Genomic DNA, 19,854 nt, shown 5'->3' with positions numbered 1-19,854 from the left:
GACGATTTTATTGACATTAGGAAGGGTATATGGAGGTCAGAAGATTAATGGCTAGAGTCTTTACTATTTTAATCCTCCACATCAGTGTCTAAAGCTGTGTAAAGTCACCAAATAGTTAGCAGATGAATATGGAAACGCTATTTTGATTCCCACATAAGTTTCTGAAGCTGTGTAAAATCAAGTAGCAAGCAGAATGAATAAGAGAACGCGTCATGGTACTGAAGGGTTAGTTTTGTTGTGTGTCGTATTCCGCTCTTATCAAATAGATGGGCGAATGCATAAATGATGAACAAATAGATAGATAAATAAAATCAGTGTGACAGAAAAGCGATACATGAATAGTTAAACAAAAACAGGCAAGAAATAACGAATAGAAAGAAACTGATACATAAATAGCAGCCAGGAAATGTGAGAAAATAAATGAATAAACACAGCAAACAAGGCAACAAGAAGGTAACAATAACAGTAAAGACATAAACACGTGCTGTGATTTTTCATCCGCCATACAGCACAGGCGTCGTTCAGTTCAGTTCATGACGTCACCACCAAGATCGCCCCGAATAACTTGCCAGACATCGGGAGCGAACATTAATCTATAAAAAAAAAAAGAAAAAAAAACCGGTTGATAATGTGGTTGTTCTGTACATTCTCTTTGGAAGCACACAGTAGGTCGTGTTTTTAGGTATACAGTTACTATCAGTACTCTCATTTTCACTTTCATTTATTTAACACATGTTTTCTTCGTCTCTATAACCACTTTGAGTCGTCTTGTCTTGTTCCACAGCCACCTCAGAACACTGTAATGGCCAGAAATTGTATAATCTGTTCGTTTTTGTATCCCCTTCTTGATCAGTACACTCATCGCCGCTTTCACTGTTATCTGGCACACTCTCAACCGGCTTGTCTTGTTCCACAGCCACTTTAAAACATTGTGATGGCTAAAAATTACAAAATCTGTTCTTTTTAACCCCCTTCTTTCTTGATCAGTACATTCATCTCCAGTTTCGCTGTTATGTAGCACACTTTCAGCTGTCTTGTCTTGTTCCACAGCCACTTTAAAACATTGTAATGGCTAGAAATTTAAAAAAGTCTTATCTTCTTTTATTCCCTCCTTTTTTGTAGATGCCTATAAAGATTCCATACATTGGTTTTGGTGCTGTGACTTGTAGCATATCGCAGTGAAAGATTTTACGTTTCCATACTTCAAGAATCCGTTAATTGTCAATGTTAGTGTTATTATTGGGAGCTCAAAGGATTTACCAAGATAGGTGAAACGCGAGACGCAATGGAAATGAGAATAGCAGGTTGATATATTTCTAACTCACTTTACGTTTGTGATGAAAGGAACAGTAGAAATTGCACTGCGCCCATCACAACATCACCTGCATGAACACAGAGAGAGAGAGAGAGAGAGCTTGACACATTACGTCAGTCAAGAGAGAGAGAGAGAGAGAGAGAGAGAGAGAGAGAGAGAGAGAGAGAGAGAGAGAGAGAGAGAGACAGACAGACGTAGAAGTCACAAGGTCATGAGTAACACAGCCGACAAAAGGTATGGACAGTAATCAGTGACGTGTAGGAGTGAAGCCACAGTGGGAATATCATCTTAGCGGTCAAGGGTATGTAGAGGACCATGACTCAACCCTCCAGTGATAATTCTGAAGTGATCTAGTGGAGCGGTACCTTCTCCTGGCTTGAGACTTATCTTGATGTTGCTCATGACTAGTAACCCAACCAGTCAGTCAGAGAGAGAGAGAGAGAGAGAGAGAGAGAGAGAGAGAGAGAGAGAGAGAGAGCATTATTCTACGTAGTACTAACAAAACAACACAGTGAGATATAAGAGGAGATAAGAGGAGTGTAAGTGGCTCGAGTCATCACTTTCTGCTCGACAGGAAATGCTATCGTTCAAGGAAAAGAGGAAATCAATACAGAGAAAGCAGGAAAGGAGCAAATCAATACAAACTTGCACGCAACACCAATTTCCTTTCTTACTCGTCAACAGTCGCCATTGTAGTGGACTGCTGCCCCTGTACATCAATGACACACGGGACTTGCACCTGTGACTATGAAGTTCCCCTGTGTCACCAAACGCCGCCCACCTCTTCACCTATGAATATGAAGCTCTCCTGTGTCACCAAACGCCGCCCACCTCTTCACCTATGAATTTGAAGCTCCCCTGTGTCACCAAACGCCGCCCACCTCTTCACCTATGAATATGAAGCTCTCCTGTGTCACCAAACGCCGCCCACCTCTTCACCTATGAATTTGAAGCTCCCCTGTGTCACCAAACGCCGCCCACCTCTTCACCTATGAATTTGAAGCTCCCCTGTGTCACCAAACGCCGCCCACCTCTTCACCTTTGACTGAAGCTCCTTGTGTCACCAAACGCTGTCCTCCTGGTGAAGTGTTTACTAATAATGTTGCGTCATGTTTACCAGATCAGCGCTGAATAATTTTACTAAGCAAAGATTTACCAACTTGCACTAAAAAGGCTTTACTACATATTCGATCGCCTTCTTTGCTGTGTTGTCAGTGAAAGCTGTAATCTGGAATCGCTTAAGACCATGGCAGTCAGCGGGATAAAGAGTGAGAGCACGTGCGGTTGTCTTGAATATTTTGACGCTCTATCCTGCAAAATGTTCTAGAGAAAATAATATCCATCTTCACCTGTCGTATCCTTGCTCTTCTTTTCCGAGGGCCATTGAAGATTTGGATTTTTTAAGTGTTTTCGTTTATTTCATTGAACTTACAAGGATTGCTCTGATGAGTGTGACTTCCTTCCTGCTGCATGACTATTCCATTTCTCCTTGCCAGTTACCTCTTATAAATATCTGGTGTCGTTACGTAAGGCTTCCAAGTGATTATGTAATACAGGAAGGGGAGAATTATACTTTTTTTTTTCACTTTTAGGAAAATCTAGCAATGAGTCGTGAATACCCAAGAGATTCAGTGTTGCTTCACCTCGTCCTCCCTCCTTCTCTCTTCCCACTCTTGTTCGTCTTGTTCATCTCGGCCTCAGTTTCAATGTTCTTCGTCACTTGTATATCCACTTCTCTCTCTTCTCTTTCGCTTTCCTCCCTCCCGTCCATCCTCTATTCCCTCCACTGTCTTCCCCGGGCCGATGACAACCACCTCTTCGCTAAGGCCTTACACACACACACACACACACACACACACACACACACACACACACACACACACACACACACACACACACACACACACACACACACACACACACACACTCGCTCCGTAATGGGGAAGACTGGCTGGGTGACCAGCAGGCGACCGAGGTGAATTACACACACACACACACACACACACACACACACACACACACACACACACACACGGCCCGGTAGCTCAGTGGTTAAAGCGCTGGCTTCACAAGCTAGATGACCGGGGTTCGATTCCCCGGCCGGGTGGAGATATTTGGGTGTGTCTCCTTTCACGTGTAGCCCCTGTTCACCTAGCAGTGAGTAGGTACGGGATGTAAATCGAGGAGTTGTGACCTTGTTGTCCTGGTCTCAGACCTATCCCAAGATCGGAAATAATGAGCTCTGAGCTCGTTCCGTAGGGTAACGTCTGGCTGTCTCGTCAGAGACTGCAGCAGATCAAACAGTGAATTACACACACACACACACACACACACACACACACACAGAATGCATTAAACCACAAAATCAGAAGAAATTATATAATATTTCTGCTGGCATCTCTCTTTCTCACTGTTAGTCACTGTTCCTGCAGGTGAGGTCAACCCACTAGCACATGTGGAAGTCAGGTGGTTGCTCCCGGAAACAAAAAAGGAGTTACCCTCGCCTTCCCAATCACTTATCCCTGCGGAGGAGGAGGAAGCCCACTGGTGCAGCGAAAGACAAGTGGAGCGGCTCTTTATGGTCATGCAGAGTCAAGCCACCCAAGCCTAAAGGGATGATGCCGCTTACTTTTTGTTGACATGTGATTATGTTCCAAACTTGGGTTTTGTGTTTAGTTAAGGCACCAGCTTCCAAACTTGGGGTTATGTTCCACTATGAGTATGAGTGCTCAGAAGAATGTTCAGAAACACCAGATGGTAGTGAAGTCATCAAAAGGAGTTTGACAGATCGTCGACAAAGGCCATGTTATATCATTGTGTGTCTGTGTGTGTGTGTGTGTGTGTGTGTGTGAGAGAGAGAGAGAGAGAGAGAGAGAGAGAGAGAGAGAGAGAGAGAGAGAGAGAGAGAGAGAGAGAGAGAGAGAGAGAGAGAGAGAGAACATAACCTATGATCAAGTTTTGATTAGAGTTCTCTGCGTTAAGGAAGCAAAGTCAGCCAACCATGTCACTCACATAACTCATCTTGCCGATGGGCGAGGCCTGACTATCCTGCGCTCCGGCCTCCCGCCCTGGGCCTCGTCTCCCACAGGTCTGGGTCAGCTAACAATAACTGGCTGCGCAAAAGTTTGGCTGCCAAGAGGGCTATCTTTTTTTTCCATCCTTAGTTAAAAGCTTCAGGTGTTTATGGTATGCTTTACAGGAACGCCGCACGCCCACCAGTCAACGCCCGCTGCGGAGTAGGCGGTGGCGGTTTTAAGGACAGCGTGATCATCGTGTTGGGGTAGGCGAAAGATCTCTCGCAGTGCTGCCTCCGCTCTGCAGATGTCACCTTCGCCTTGGGGTGATGGGGGCGGTGACGTCTCAGATATTCCACCTCTATGCCTGCACGTTCCTTTGCCCTCACCTTGAATTGATTTTATTATTAGTTACTGTATACGAGTAATGCATCAGCAGAGGGTCGCGTTAGAGAGCCAGGGTGAGGCGGCAGAGCTGAAACAGACCCCCAGCCCAGTGTTAGGAGAAGCATCAAAGTTTAGGGGAAAAGCCAAGAATGAGGGAGCGACACTGGTACGTGAAGCTGTGGCGGAAGGCGCGAAGATGCTGAAAAGGAGAGAAATAGAAGAGAAGAGGAAGAAGAAGGTAGAGGCACAGGTCAATGAGAATTACTGCATATGTTGCGCCGTGTTCTGTGGCTTCAGCTCCTTTATTGTTGTTGTGGTGAATTACTTGATGAACAGCGATAAAAGTAGAATGTAGCTTTCCCCGTCCTTCCTTCTTTCTTTTCTTGATTTATTTATGTTGCTTCAAAATGAAAAGAAACAAAAAAAGAAAAAATAAGACTAATCTTTCTTTCTCTCTTTCGTTGTGTCCCAAATTTATCAGATGTTTTCTCTATTATCTCTTCGTTTTTTTTATGATGTATATCACCTTTACCTGCTTCTCTTTCTCGCTTCATTTAATGTCACCACCAGGACTCTCCCATCACTCACTTAGTAGTCGGGGTTTATAGAACACCATTAATTAATTTCTTAATCGTACTAGAGATTCACGTTGTGGTGTTGAACCACATTTGGCTCTTACTTTATATATACTTCATGTGTTATATGCTGCATATGTACTTGCTACAGATTTTAGTTTTCTTATTAGACATCTTAAGTACCTTCCATTCAATGAAATCCTCAAATTATTCACGGGAGATAACATTTCGGAGAACTGCAGCAACTTCTGTGTGTGATGACATTGTGTTCGTCCCCAGCTTCAGAAAAGAATTTTAGGACCCAGTAAGTGTAGCGGAAAGCAGAACAAACAGCATAGCAGTGTTTGTGTTAGGGATTTTAGGTCCAAAGTTTGCATATGGTGATGTCACGATGTGCACATTGATTCAGAAACCTTTGCCTCGACGCCTGACGCGGCAGGCGAGTGCATGCGTGGTGGTGTCCAAAAAAGCCCATTGTCTCTTTAATACAAAGAAAGCATCCGGACAATGGCGGTCGTAATGCTGTCAAGTGGATATTAATTGATAGCACGTGGCATATTTTTTTCTTTTTATTCGCATACTTTACAAACAATATATACTTTCTTGTGTCTGCTTCCAAGTTTATCGTCCGTGACAAGTGTTTTCATTTAATTTGTCCAGTTGTTCCTTGTGCATCAGTAGTAACGGATGAGTACATCTTTGTTCTCTTTATAAAGCTTTGTTCCGCCATATTAAACATCTTTATGAATACATTTTATAATACTTTTCTTTAATAACAAAAACAAATATCTGAAATCCATGAAAAAAAGAAGATAAATATGTAGATAAATAAACAATCATGCGCCATAATCAGGTTTCTGCACACCAGGATATACTTGACATTCTTCTAGTGTTGAAAAACGTAAATTAAATAAGTAAAAGGCTCTAAGGAGACGCAGCAGAACAAGAATGGCCAGCGTCACAGGAGGGATGGCTGGCGAGGCTAAACTTACTCCAAGGACAGCATGTGCACCACCAAGACACGAACGCCACCAACGCAGCCTCCTTTTCCTTTCCCTTCACTTCCTCACGCCCTCCTCCTCCTCCTCCTCCTCCTCCTCCTCCTCCTCCTCCTCCTCCTCCTCCTCCTCCTCCTTCTCCTTCTCCTCCTCCTCCTCCTCCTCCTCCTCTAGTTCTCGTTGTCATCTCTTTCCAGTGAAAATATTTAACTTCTCTAGGAAAGCACGAAATCAAAGGCAGTGTTAGGATTCTTTAATACTGTACACTATTGAAAGTTGTCGATGCTTCTGTATGTTATTATCGGCGTGGTTCACGAAAGTAGTAGTGGTTTTAGCAGTAGTAGTAGTAGTAGTGGTATTAACAACAGCAGCAGTAATAGTACCAGTAGTAGTAGTAGTAGTAGAGTAGTAGAAGTAGTAGAAGTAGTAATTGTGGTGGTGGTAGTAGTAGGAGTAGTAGTAGTAGTAGTAATAGTAGTAGTAGTGGTGGTGGTGGTGGTGGTGGTGACAGCAAAAAACACAGTAGTAACAGTAGTAGTAGTAGTAGCAGCAGCAGCAGCAGTGGTGCAGCAGCAGCAGCAGCAGTGGTGGCAGTGCAGTGGTGGTGGTGGTGGTGGTGGTGGTGTGGTGGTGGTGGTGGTGGTGGTGGTGTGGTGGTGGTGGTGGCAGTAGCAGTGGCAGTGGTGGTGGTGGTGGTGGTGGTGATGCAGTGAAAATAATAACACTGGTGGTAACAGCAGCAGTAGTAGTGGTAGCAAAGGTGGTGGTAGTAGCAGCAGTAGTGGTAGTAGTGGTAGTGGTAGTAGTAGTAGTGGTGTAGTAGTGGTAACAGTGGTAGTAGTGTAGTAGTAGTAGTAGTAGTAGTAGTAGTAGTAGTAGTAGTAGTAGTAGTAGTAATAGTAGGAGTAGTAGTGGTGGTAGTGATACAGTAAAAAATAGTGGCACCAGTAGTAGTAGTAGTAATAGTAGCGGTGATTGTGGTGGTGGTGGTGGTGATGGTGGTGGTAATTAGACTATGAGTGCTAGAATATAGCGTTTATCTGCAAACTGAAGTGACTGTAACAGAGTAAGTGAGACTCCCAATAGCCTTGCTTAGGAAAATGAATGGCAAATGTTCATGCTTGCTAACATTTAGGTTCAGATATTTTCGGAAGCCATGAACAAATTAAACATTTTTCTGGAGTGTCTGGCCTTGTGCCACTTCCGTATACTAAAAGAATACGAAGTTGCGAGGTGACTGAAAGTATTAGTCTGAATATTCAGTAACGATTTATTCACATTTCATTGGCGTGTTTTACAAGACATCCTGGTGGACTATCAGTACATAAAGAGTTGGGTTTACTGGTTGATGTGAGCTGATTGGGAGGAAGAGACAGGAAAGGGGTAGGCGTGTGTTGTTTGATGATTGCAACACCTGATGATATTGGTGATAATGATGATAGTGGCGATAATGATGATAATAATAATAATAATAATAATAATAATAATAATAATAATAATGATAATGATTGTAGTAATAGTAATAACAATAGTAGTAATAATGATGATAATAATAGTAATAATAATCAGTACCTTCTTAGAAATATATTTGATAGAAACCTTTGAAAGACACTCCTTAAGATACCTATTGTTATGATGTAATACTCATACGGACACAAAGGAGACACGCCCACAACTTGGCTTATCAGTACTTTGAACACGCTCGAGCCTATTCCCTCCAAAGAGGAACACACGCAAGGAAAAATTAAAAAGAGGCGTTAGTACAAGAAATAACAGAAGTTTCTTGCATAAAATTCAAAGCCCATATGATTTTAGACGTTCTTTCCGAAGCTTTTTTTTTTTCTCTCTCTCTCTTTCTCTCTCTCCCCCTACCTTAGTTATGGTCACAAAAATCCAGGTTATTTTAAATGTATGACAGACTGACAATAACACGGATTACCTTACCCAGTACTTTCAATAATTTCAGTCAGTATGGGCTTAAAATCTTACTACTGTTTCTTCATCGGTTGATATTGATATACAAGTTGTTATCGGTTCCTTTATGTTATATCATGGGGGTCATATGTTGGTCCAGAAATCTCATTATCATGTCGTAAACCATATGTGTGTATGTACTATGTATGTATGTCAGCAGGTACAGATGTGTGTGTGTGTGTGTGTGTGTGTGTGTGTGTGTGTGTGTGTGTGTGTGCTTTGCCGTAAAAGAACTTATAGTGCTAATAGTAGTAGTAGTAGTAGTAGTAGTAGTAGTAGTAATCGTAGTAGTTGCTGTTATTGTTATTGTTGTTGTTCTTGTTGCAGTAATAGCTGTTGTTGTTGCTATTGTAACCTGTTAATAATGTGAAAGTAGATAGATAGACAGATAGTTAGGGAAACAAATAGACAGATACTTTATGTTTACTTACAGATAGATAAACAGACTGACAGACAGACAGACAGACAGACAGACCGATAAACTTACAAATAAACAGATCAACAATAAGATAAACAGATAGCAACAGTACTGAAACAAACACCAACATCATTATCAGTATTTAAACTAACATTTGACGCGGTGCCGTGGGAGAGAGGGAGACAGGGACAGGTAAGCCATGCAACGAGGTGTGACGCGAGACATTGATTGACCAACTTTCCGGCTCTCACGGTGCCCTTCCCTGTTCTCTGTGTCCTTATTCTTTCCCTCCTTCCACCTGCAACCAGTTTCCTCCGCTTCTGTCTGCTGGTTGATTTATGTCTATAGTTCATGTGTTTTTCTAGATGTGTATGTTTCTGTCTGTCTGTGTGTCTGTCTGTCTGTCTTTATTTTTCTGTCTATCTATTGTTTTATTTATCTATCTGCCTATCTAGCTGTCTATCTGTCTATCTTTCTGTCTGTCTATTTACCTGTCTGGGTCTTTTTATGTATGTCTGTCAGTCAGTTTGCGTGTCTGTTTATCTACCTATCTATGCAATATATAATGATTTTGTCTATCTATAAGTGTATATGTATGAGTTTATATATATGTATGTATGTATGTATGTATGTATGTATGTATGTATGCATGTATGTATGTATGTGTGTATGTATACATGTGTGTATCCACTCATGTATGTGTTTATTTATATATGTATCGATCCATTTCTCCATCTATCTATCTATCTATCATCTATCTATCAACACGATTTTCTTAACGTAATCTTGCCATCTCACAAACGATTTACTATATCAGATCAGGCCTTTACCTTATCAACCAATCAGTCGTGTCATGAACAAGGAAAAAATTACCGTCATGGCCACACTGTCATAACCAGTTAGTACATCCAAGCATTAGTCCCCCTCTGCAGGTTAGGTGTCGAGGGGCACGTTTCTCATCCACTTCCCTTTCACTAATGCCACACCGAAGCCTTACTCGCACTTTGTTTACCTGAACATTGCTTCCCTATCATGAATTCTAGAACTCCCTGCTTTCCTGTGACTTCTGCAGATTCATCTTGTGCCTATTGAGTTTATCTGATGGAAGTTTAGAATATTACGTAGTTCAAAAGAAGTTATCTGACGAAGGAGTGATCGAAGAATTGGAAGTCTTTTGTCGCAGCAGTTATATCAGTGTTCAGTAAAGTCTTGCCTTAATTCTTCTTCTTCTATCACCTTTCTCGATATAGTCAGTACTGGCGTTACGAGTCTCCTACGTATGTATTGTTTTGGTCTCTTAAATCTTCCTCTGTTGATTCACATTCTTTTCAGTTCTGCCTCATTTCCAGCTTTTTATCTCATTCTCGGCCAGTGAAATCCTGCAGAGACGCTCAAACAAAACAACAATCGATACATTACACGCATTAATAATCAAAGTGTTCAGATTGGAGCATCCCTCTTGCCTCTCTTAGTCAGTGCACTCCCCACCTGTCTCTCTCTCTCTCTCTCTCTCTCTCTCTCTCTCTCTCTCTCTCTCTCTCTCTCTCTCTCTTTCTCTCTCTCTCTCTCTCTCTACATCGTCTTTAGGATTATATTAGGCCTGGACACCCTGCTGACCTTTCTCTCTCATCTCGCCCCGCCCTCCTGTGTATTGTAATGTTATTGTTGGCGCATGTTTTGGGTGTATTCTCCTGGGCGTAGTCGTGGCGGGCTGTGGGTGTTGGCTGAAGGTTTCGTATCTCCGACCTTAGCTGTAAGATTGTTCATAGCAGACGATGAAGTGTGGCAACCTTTAAGGGATGTAGCAATGCCTGTTCTGTGTTGCATCCCTTTTTGAATATGTGAGCAGTGCTGCTGTGGCCTTTGTACAATGTTTAGTGTTTAGATACAGAGGGAAAATTGGGAGTGGCTAGGAGGGAAAGGGATAGAGATGATGGTACAGTGGGAGGGATTAAAGTATTTGAGTGTTTTTTTTTTCATGCAGATCCGCAGATTCATATTTGTCACGACAAGCTGGGATTCAAATCAAGGACGCCGTACATTCTGAGCCCTCGCCGTCCATGTCGATGCTCTATATCAGTTGTATTCTTAGATATTGGTGGTGCCGTTCTTACAGTGTATCATATTAATATCCTAAACACAGATGACACAGATCAGACGAGACGTGCATCAATGATAGAGCGCTGATCAGTGTGATAATTGCTGCCTCTGCTTTGAAAGTCGACGCAGGAGTGCTTGCGAAGATAGATACCAGTTATCTGTCGCTTATTAGGTTGCCTAGCGCTGTCAGCGAGGACACGGAGGGATTTCCAGACTCATCAAGTCTTATCCTTCACCTACTTAACGAACTCCAGCAGAGATAATTTTCACACTCTTCCGAAAATAGATAAAAGGATGAAAAAAAAAAACCACTTTCCTAAGCACAAGTTTTTTTTTTAATAATCAATAATTGCTCATTTTATTTATCACATTTCTTTATAAAAATTCACGGAAATTGTGAAAGAAGTTCGAGAAAAGATCAGATGATAAATTAGACGCCTTCCCTTCCACTCGTATGACCGTTGTGGCCCCACGCAAGATTTTTTTTTCTAATCTTTTCACCCTCATCTCCCACTCACGAACTACAGGAAACAATCACACGTATACACTTGTAATGATGAAGACATAACAGCTACCAAGGTTTTTCAATATTAGGGTTGTTTCTGTGTTAGAATCTAAATGTCCATCTGATTTATAATTCCCCAGCCACTCACCGGGAAAAATGTTTATAGGTGCAAGGGTAGGAGAGCACACCTGTCCGATTACTGATGACGTCATGATATCAGTAACACGCCACCCAGCTAGAAAGGTGTTCTTCAAGGTTCAGCATTGAGACATGTTCCTCATCTCTCTCTCTCTCTCTCTCTCTCTCTCTCTCTCTCTCTCTCTCTCTCTCTCTCTCTCTCTCTCACACACACACACACACACACACACACACACACACACACACACACACACACACACACACACACTACTAGTCATGAATCACTACCCATTCAAATCTAACGTGACGCAATGCATTCAACACATTCCCTGCAACCGTGAGAACTGTACGTATATATTCGCTGTCAACAAACTATTTATAAATGCAGTAATCAGTCGAGAGATATGAAGGGTCAACATGTCAAATAAACAAACCCGCCCCGCCTCTCTCTTGCCAGATCTTACGTTGTTGTTATGTTGAGGACAGTAATGTTATCGCCTCGAGCGCCGCAGTCCCTCATTGGTATACACGGGGTTTTTCCGGCTTTCGTCTTTACTATTTACCATATCTTTATCTTTAAAAGGGCACGTATTTTACCAAGGGAATTTCCGAGGTTTACGAGATTTAGAGATTAGAAATGATGCGCAGGATAATTGATGTCTCCTGCAGTGGTCCTGGTGGAGATATTTGGGTGTGTCTCCTTTCACGTGTAGCCCCTGTTCACCTAGCAGTGAGTAGGTACGGGATGTAAATCGAGGAGTTGTGACCTTGTTGTCCCGGTGTGTGGTGTGTGCCTGGTCTCAGGCCTATCCGAAGATCGGAAATAATGAGCTCTGAGCTCGTTCCGTAGGGTAACGTCTGGCTGTCTCGTCAGAGACTGCAGCAGATCAAACAGTGAAACAGTGGTGTCAGGGTTTGTGGGTACTATAGGGTAGGTATCATAAGCGTAGGCGTTTAGGTGGGACGGCAATGATAAGAGCGGTAACAATAAGAGGGGAAGGAAGGAATAAAGTGCGTGGGAAGGCCAGTGTGTCTTAAAATGAAGAATGAGGATATGTAGATTTGGTAAGATGATTAAATATGCAGAAAGGAAGGAAGGAAGGAAGCCATAAGACAAAAGAAAGACGGGAAGTTCAATTTGCTTAATGTAATGGAGTGGAAGGAGTAGTGATGACTGTAGAGGTGAGGAGGAAGAGATATTGCTACGGAAACCTACTAAATGTTACCTTGACCGGGTATTTTTATTTCCGTTTCCTCGAGGAGTACCTGAGTCGTGAAACCAGAGTTGTGTTAGGAAGTTGAAAATTGTTTACGTAATTTTCATTCTCCTGATAAGAGTATCAGTGCTTATAAATCCCTTATCAAATATTTCATGTCAGTCTCTTTATCAATGTTGTTATCCATCTCCTCAACAATGTCATAATACGAAATTAGTTAATTGAAGTTTGTTATCATTCATAGGCTTAAAGATTTAACTAAACACTTACTTAACTTATGCAATACAATGTAGAGAGAGAGAGAGAGAGAGAGAGAGAGAGAGAGAGAGAGAGAGAGAGAGAGAGAGAGAGAGAGAAACAATACTGAGCTAACGTAAATAAAGTGAACTGAAGACTTATCATATCTCGACGCAAGCATCCATCATCAGAATTACCTCGTGAAATTCCATGGAAAGTTACAGTCGGATAAGAAACACACGTAGTAACACAGATCAAGGTAATCACTGTTGAATTTTAACACCTTGAGTACCATGACCCGTTTCCATATTCAATCTTACTATTTGGTGCTTTTATACAGCTCCAGAAACTTATGTCGGGGATTAAAATAGTGAAGACTGTGGCCATTAATCTTCTGACTGCCATGGACCCTTCCTAATGTCAATAAAATAGTCTAATCGTACACAAATCTTAATATGAAAAATGTGTCCCAGTACTGAAGGAGTTAATCATACCTAAAATTTTTTCGGCATCAGATTTCATGAGTAAGTTAGATGTCAAAGTGAGCAGCGGGCAGGATTCATACCACGAATAGCTCCTTATGGTGTGAGTCACGAATACTTCCCAACATGAGGAACACAGTTTTGTCCCCTGGTCTCCTTTGATGGCGCTGCATTGTGTTCCACCCTTTGATTGGTAATGGAGGTATTGACCAAGCCTTCACATTCTTCCTCTTACGTTTTTTTTTTAAGGTTTGGTATTGTGAATCGGCTTTTGTTTGATTATGTTATGTTTGATTTAATTTTTCGTTATATATTTGTTATTTTTCATTTATTTTTATGATTTTTTTTTCTCTCTACTCATTTTGTGTCCCAAGCCTTCACATCCTTCCTCTTATGTTTCCCTTAACCCTTCAGTACCGTAACACATTTTCATATTTATTCTGCTTACTATCTGGTGATTTTAAACAGCTTCAGAAACTTATGTGGAGGATTAGGACAGTGAAGACTCTGGCCATTAACCTTCAGACCTCCATAGACCTTTCCTATATAATGTAAATATAATCATCTAATCGTACCCAAAACTCAAGGTAAAAATGCGTCTTAGTACTGAAGGGGTTAAGGTGTGGCATTGTGAGTCGACTTTTCTTTTATTATTCTATGTTTTAGTTATTTTACTTCATTATATTTTGTATTATTTTTATTTGTTTTTCTATGATTTATCTTTTTTTTTTTTTCTACTCATTTTGTGGCCCTGTTAGACTCCGCATCCTCCTCAACATGCACAGGACACAATTGTAAAAGTAAGCAGGTAAACAGAAAGACAGCTCGGTTTTTGTTACACTTGCAGCCTTTAGATATTCTTTAATTGATGCCTATATGCACTCAATACCCAAATGAAGAATAGGTAAACAGAAAAATAAATAGACTAATACAATTTTTTTTTTCGTAATTCTAGACAATTTTAGAAGACAAAAAAAAAAAGAAAAAAAAAAAACATGCAATCAGTACTCTTTAATTAATACCTATCTTCCCTACACATTAAATACCCAAATAAATAATAGTTAAACAAGGAAAATAGTTGCAACAATACAGTTTTCCACGTCATTGAAGCAAACCCTCTTAAACTATTTCACAAGACAAAAATGTGGAAAAAAGAAGAAAAAGGATACAATTTAAAACATTTGAACTTCTTAAACACATAATTTGTTGTCCGTAGTCTCGAAATTACGATATAAACCTGCTAGATCGTTATATGAAGCTTGAAGACAACGCTAAAGCAGTCACGAGTTAATCTTCGCCCCGTGACTTCGTGTTCTCGTTCTGCCTCTAGAGTGAAGGAGAAAATCTGACGTCACCCCACATTACATTTTTCCTCGTGACATCAATCCATACGAACTTCTTTTTTCGCCCCGTGACTTCGTGCTCTTGTCTCTCTTCTGCCTCTAAAGTGAAGGAGAAAATCTGACGTCACCCCACATTACATTTTTCCTCGCAGTAAAGTGACATCAATCCATACCACTAATATACCCAGAACTTGCTTTTTTTCGCCCCGTGACTTCGTGCTCTTGTCTCTCTTCTGCCTCTAAAGTGAAGGAGAAAGTCTGACGTCACCCCACATTACATTTTTCCTCGCAGTAAAGTGACATCAATCCTCGCCACTAAGCTATCCAGAACTTGCTTATCTATGTGCTTTTCCTTATCTTCTCTTTATTTGCTTCTTCCGTTTGTATGAATTATTGTTGTTATCTTCATTTTTGCTCATGTTAGCTTTTATCTGCAGTTTCTTCTTCTTCTTCTTCTTCTTCTTCTTCTTCTTCTTCTTCTTCTTCTTCTTCTTCTTCTTCTTCTTCTTCTTCTTCTTCTTCTTCTTCTTCTTCTTCTTCTTCTTCTTCTTCTTCTTCTTCTTCTTCTTCTTCTTCTTCTTCTTCTTCTTCTTCTTCTTCTTCTTCTTCTTCTTCTTCTTCTTCTTCTTCTTCTTCTTCTTCTTCTTCTTCTTCTTCTTCTTCTTCTCCTCCTCCTCCTCCTCCTCCTCCTCCTCCTCCTCCTCCTCCTCCTCCTCCTCCTCCTCCTCCTCCTCCTCTCTCTCTCTCTCTCTCTCCTCTCTTCTCTTCTCTTCTCTCTCTCTCTCTCTCCTCTCCTCTCTCTCTCTCTCCTCTCCTCTCCTCTCTCTCTCCTCTCCTCTCTCTCTCTCTCTCTCTCTCTCTCTCTCTCTCTCTCTCTCTCTCTCTCTCTCTCTCTCTCTCTCTCTTCTGTTCTTTTCTATGGGTTGTATATTCGTATTTTCGATTTTTTTATTTTTTTTTTGGTTAGTTGTTTGTTTCCATCAATCGTATTTTCATTATCATTTCAAATTTCTTCGATGTACTTTTTATTTATTTATTTATTTATTTATTTTATTTATTTATTTTTTTTTTTTTTTTGCTCTTATCTCACCTTCCCAACACTCAAGGCTTGTCCCAACGCTCTCCTCCGTTCAATGCACCTTGATCTAATTACATATGAAACACGAAGCCCTACAAACACCTGCCGCCCATGACACTTATTATCTCATTTTTTTTTTTTCAGTACCTGTCAACTAAAAATACAATCTTGGTATACAGAAAAAAAAAATATATATGTAGCCTTAAGAGAAAGAGTTCAAGGTTCGTAAATCCGTGCCAGAGGAGGACAGGGACACTCGAGGCTGTTAATGATGTTGATAATGTGATAATACAGAAGGTCACAACGGGGCACGATAGCAGATGAGTTTGGTGATAGTGTGGCCAGGCTGAAGAAGTGATGGTGGTACTCGTGTATATCTTGGTTTTCCGCTTGGAGATTGTGAAAAAGAAGGAGGAGGAGGAAGAGGAGGAGGAGGAGGAGGAGGAGGAGGAGGAGGAGGAGGAGGAGGAGGAGGAGGAGGAGGAGGAGGAGAAGAAGAAGAAAAAAGACTTCTATCTGGCAAAAACCCATGATCAAAATATTCTTCCCATTACTGATCCGTGAGTGAAATAAGGAGTTTATTATTAGATCGCACATTTTGTTAGCCGTGTCTTGAAGTCAGAATTTTATGTTGAAACGATGATGAGAGAGAGAGAGAGAGAGAGAGAGAGAGAGAGAGAGAGAGAGAGAGAGAGAGAGAGAGAGAGAGAGAAAGCCATCATCCCAGCTATAAAAATAAAATCAAAGTAACATCATCGCACTTATAACTTTTCGTCCACAAGTTTTCTAAGTCACGATAGAGTTTACGTAAGGCATTGGTGGTGAGAGATGTCCAGGCGTGGCGGACCGTTCCTTCCTGGCGTGGGGGCGGCGAGGCGAGTGGTCCCAGGCAACATGATGAAGGGGGAGGAGGCGTAACGAGGAGCAAGACGTGTGAAGGACAGACAAGATGCGAGAAAAGCAAGAGAAGCATCAACTTCATCTTTCTTCTCTTGTTAGTGTTGATTGCGACGAAGGTTATGCAGAGAGAGAGAGAGAGAGAGAGAGAGAGAGAGAGAGAGAGAGAGAGAGAGAGAGAGAGAGAGAGAGTTGTTACATCATCATAGAGATACTGGTAGGTGGATAATTAGTCCCCCCAGCACAGTTCCCCTTCAATTGTAATGGGTAGGTATGATACGAACATGTTCTCATGGTGATTTGCATCGGGGTGAAAGTTGCTGTTAGGAGCCGTGAAGACAACGGTTAGAGGAGGAAGAAGAAGAAGTAAAGGAAAGGTCAGAACAAAAACTAAAGCGAGGTGAACAAGAGCATGCACAAAAACTAGAAGAGAAACGACAATAGCAACAACAATATGAACAACAACAACGGTAACAACAATGAAACAACAGCAACAACTGCAACAGCAACAGTAGCGCGGCATCACCTCAGCGCCGCACCGTCCATGACCCAGCTCACCATGACGGGCCCGCATCGAGTAGCGCTAGCTGGCACCGTGCCACGAAGGAGGCGGCCTGGTGACTGTCTTGGTCTACTGAGATCCGGTTAGAATAAGATAAAAGAACTGTCATGCGGTGGAATCCTTACATCCTGTGTGTGTGGGGGTAGGCGGTGGGTAGGCGCCAGTATACGGACAACACTGACACACCTGCGCTCCAAACCTCCACTACTTTCAAGTGGCTAGGTCTTGTTGAAGCTGTACGAGTTTTTAAGGTTTCTGATGACACTATGATATATTAGCAAGATTTCTACTTCATTGATAAGAGAGAGTCTTGAGCACCCAGTTAATCGTATATACCCTTGAAAAGCAGTCGTGGTAAGAGGGCATGAGTGTCTGGGCGTGGCAGATCGCATGCTCTACAAAGTTGCGTGGGAAGAGTGGAAGAACGTTTGGTTATGAAATTAGTTATGAAATTATCAAATGTAGCGTATTAGGTGGCGTTTCCGGGGTAGTACAAGCCACGGAAGTGCCTCTTAAGCCACCAACATGCAGGCGGTTATGAGGGAGGGAAGAAAGGAAGAGCATGCCGTAATGCTTCCTGTCTCATGTTCATGCATTAGGCTTTTTATAACCTACGGCGCATTAGTGGTGAGGATGGCCACACACTCCCATGCACTCCACATGTTCATAAACCACCTAGTCATTTACTCACTGAACTCACAACTTTCATAAATTAAACTCAGCTGTTGGACTTCTAACTTTTCTAAGCCGCTGACGTCATACTTCAAAATAACTTATACAATATACATGGTGGTGTGGTTGTTGCCCTCATAATTTTCCCTGCCATCTTTTGTCTCTGGCTGACAGGAGGCGTGAGCTGGGCAGCACGCGCGGCCTGGGATCGGATGCCAAGTGGTTGCTGGTTTAGTCAGCGCAGGTATAGGTTCGGCCAGGGAGAGTCAAGACATGTGAGCCAAGTGTCAAATCTGCAAACAGTGGTCTTGTTTATACGTTCCCGCTGCTCCATCACAATACTGCGCTCTCTGGTGCGTCTGTTTTGTCACCACGACGTAAAGAGCGAACCCTGCCCTTTCTGACCGGTGGCGCTTCTTTGTGACGGAGAAGCAGGAGTACGAGGAGGAAGAAGGCGGCCGCTGGGGATTTTAAAAGTGGAACAGAGGGAGAGAAGTAGCGGAGGAGAGTATGAGGGTCACTTGAAGGATTTTAAAAGTGAAAAAGGTGGGACGAGAGTTAGGGCGGAAGTAGGAGGCTCTTGAAGTGGATTAGTGGGAGGGAACCAGCAGGGGAGGAGAAAGATCATGATAAATAGAGATCTTAAGAGTGGATCAGAGAGGAGAGTAAAAACTAAAGACAAAAATACGTAGAAGAATATAGAAGATGAATCAGAGGAAGGAAGCCAGCAGAGGAGCAGGACGGACGGTCACGTTGCATGGGTCTTAAAGGTCGATTAGAGAGAGAGAGAGAGAGAGAGAGAGAGAGAGAGAGAGAGAGAGAGAGAGAGAGAGAGAAGCATCAACAGCAGGAACAACCGGGAACTGGGAACTAGGTCACTGTATGTTCCCTTGCATATATGAATTCGCTGACAAGAGTTTCCTCCACTTTCCCTATATACAACTTGATGCGTCTTTCAAGTGTAGCCTGCAATGCGGACTTCCTATCTCTCTCTCTCTCTCTCTCTCTCTCTCTCTCTCTCTCTCTCTCTCTCTCTCTCTTTCTGCATCCTAGCCTCGCTCTTTTTAGCCTCACCGCATCGCTTCATAGATCTCCTCTCGCCTTATCATCCTCTCTTCTCGTTCTTGTTCGCGAGAGAGAGAGAGAGAGAGAGAGAGAGAGAGAGAGAGAGAGAGAGAGAGAGAGAGAGAGAGAGAGAGATTCAGATTTCAAACTATAGCCCAGAAGTCTCCATTGTGCAATTATTATCCTCATTAAAAACTGATGAGCCGCTCTTATGTGTCGCCCATTCCCCGCAGACTGCCGGCAGGGACCTGTTATGGAACACCTGCTTGTGTCTTTGATCCTTGGCAATGTGTATAATGGTAACGCGAGGACAAAGAAGGCTCTCTCTCTCTCTCTCTCTCTCTCTCTCTCTCTCTCTCTCTCTCTCTCTCTCTCTCTCTCTCTCTCTATCTATCTATCTCTCTCTCTCTCCGATAAACAGAATTAGGCGCCGCAAAACATATATTGAAGAGTAGAACTGTCTCCCTCCCTCCATCCACTGCACAGCCTTCACCCTGTTCCCTGCCTCCCGCCCACGTCCCGCGCCGCCGCCTAACGCACAGTTGGCAGGAAAAAGCGACTTCTTGGCGACAAGGGTGAGGGCGGAAAGAATCTGTCCTTTTCGCCTCTTTCATGTCCAGACTGACCTTAGTGGAAGTTTGTTAGTTATTTATTGATCCATAAGTTCACTGATTGGTGTTATGTGTATTTAATATTCTTCTTTTTCATTCATTGATTTACTTGCTTGTTTGCTTAATTAATGATTGGGGTATGTATCCATCAATAATTCCATCACTCTGTTTATCTGTGTGTTTCTATTTGTTCACTTAGAGTAATGGGATGATTGATAGAAGTGTTGTATTAATTAACCTTGACAGGGCACATGTGTAATTCACTG

At 42.2% G+C, this 19,854-nt stretch overlaps 1 protein-coding gene across 1 annotated transcript in view; it reads left to right on the top strand.

The window, feature by feature from the left end:
- Nucleotides 1–19,854, top strand: part of LOC123505145 (phosphatidate phosphatase LPIN3-like) — an 89,864-nt gene that overhangs the window by 20,501 nt on the left and 49,509 nt on the right. The gene's annotated exons all lie outside the window — the stretch shown is intronic.

This window comes from Portunus trituberculatus, chromosome 17 (assembly GCF_017591435.1).
Source record: "Portunus trituberculatus isolate SZX2019 chromosome 17, ASM1759143v1, whole genome shotgun sequence".
In the NCBI taxonomy this organism is placed as follows: Eukaryota; Metazoa; Arthropoda; class Malacostraca; order Decapoda; family Portunidae; genus Portunus; species Portunus trituberculatus.
This window is presented reverse-complemented; position numbering and strand designations above follow the sequence as displayed.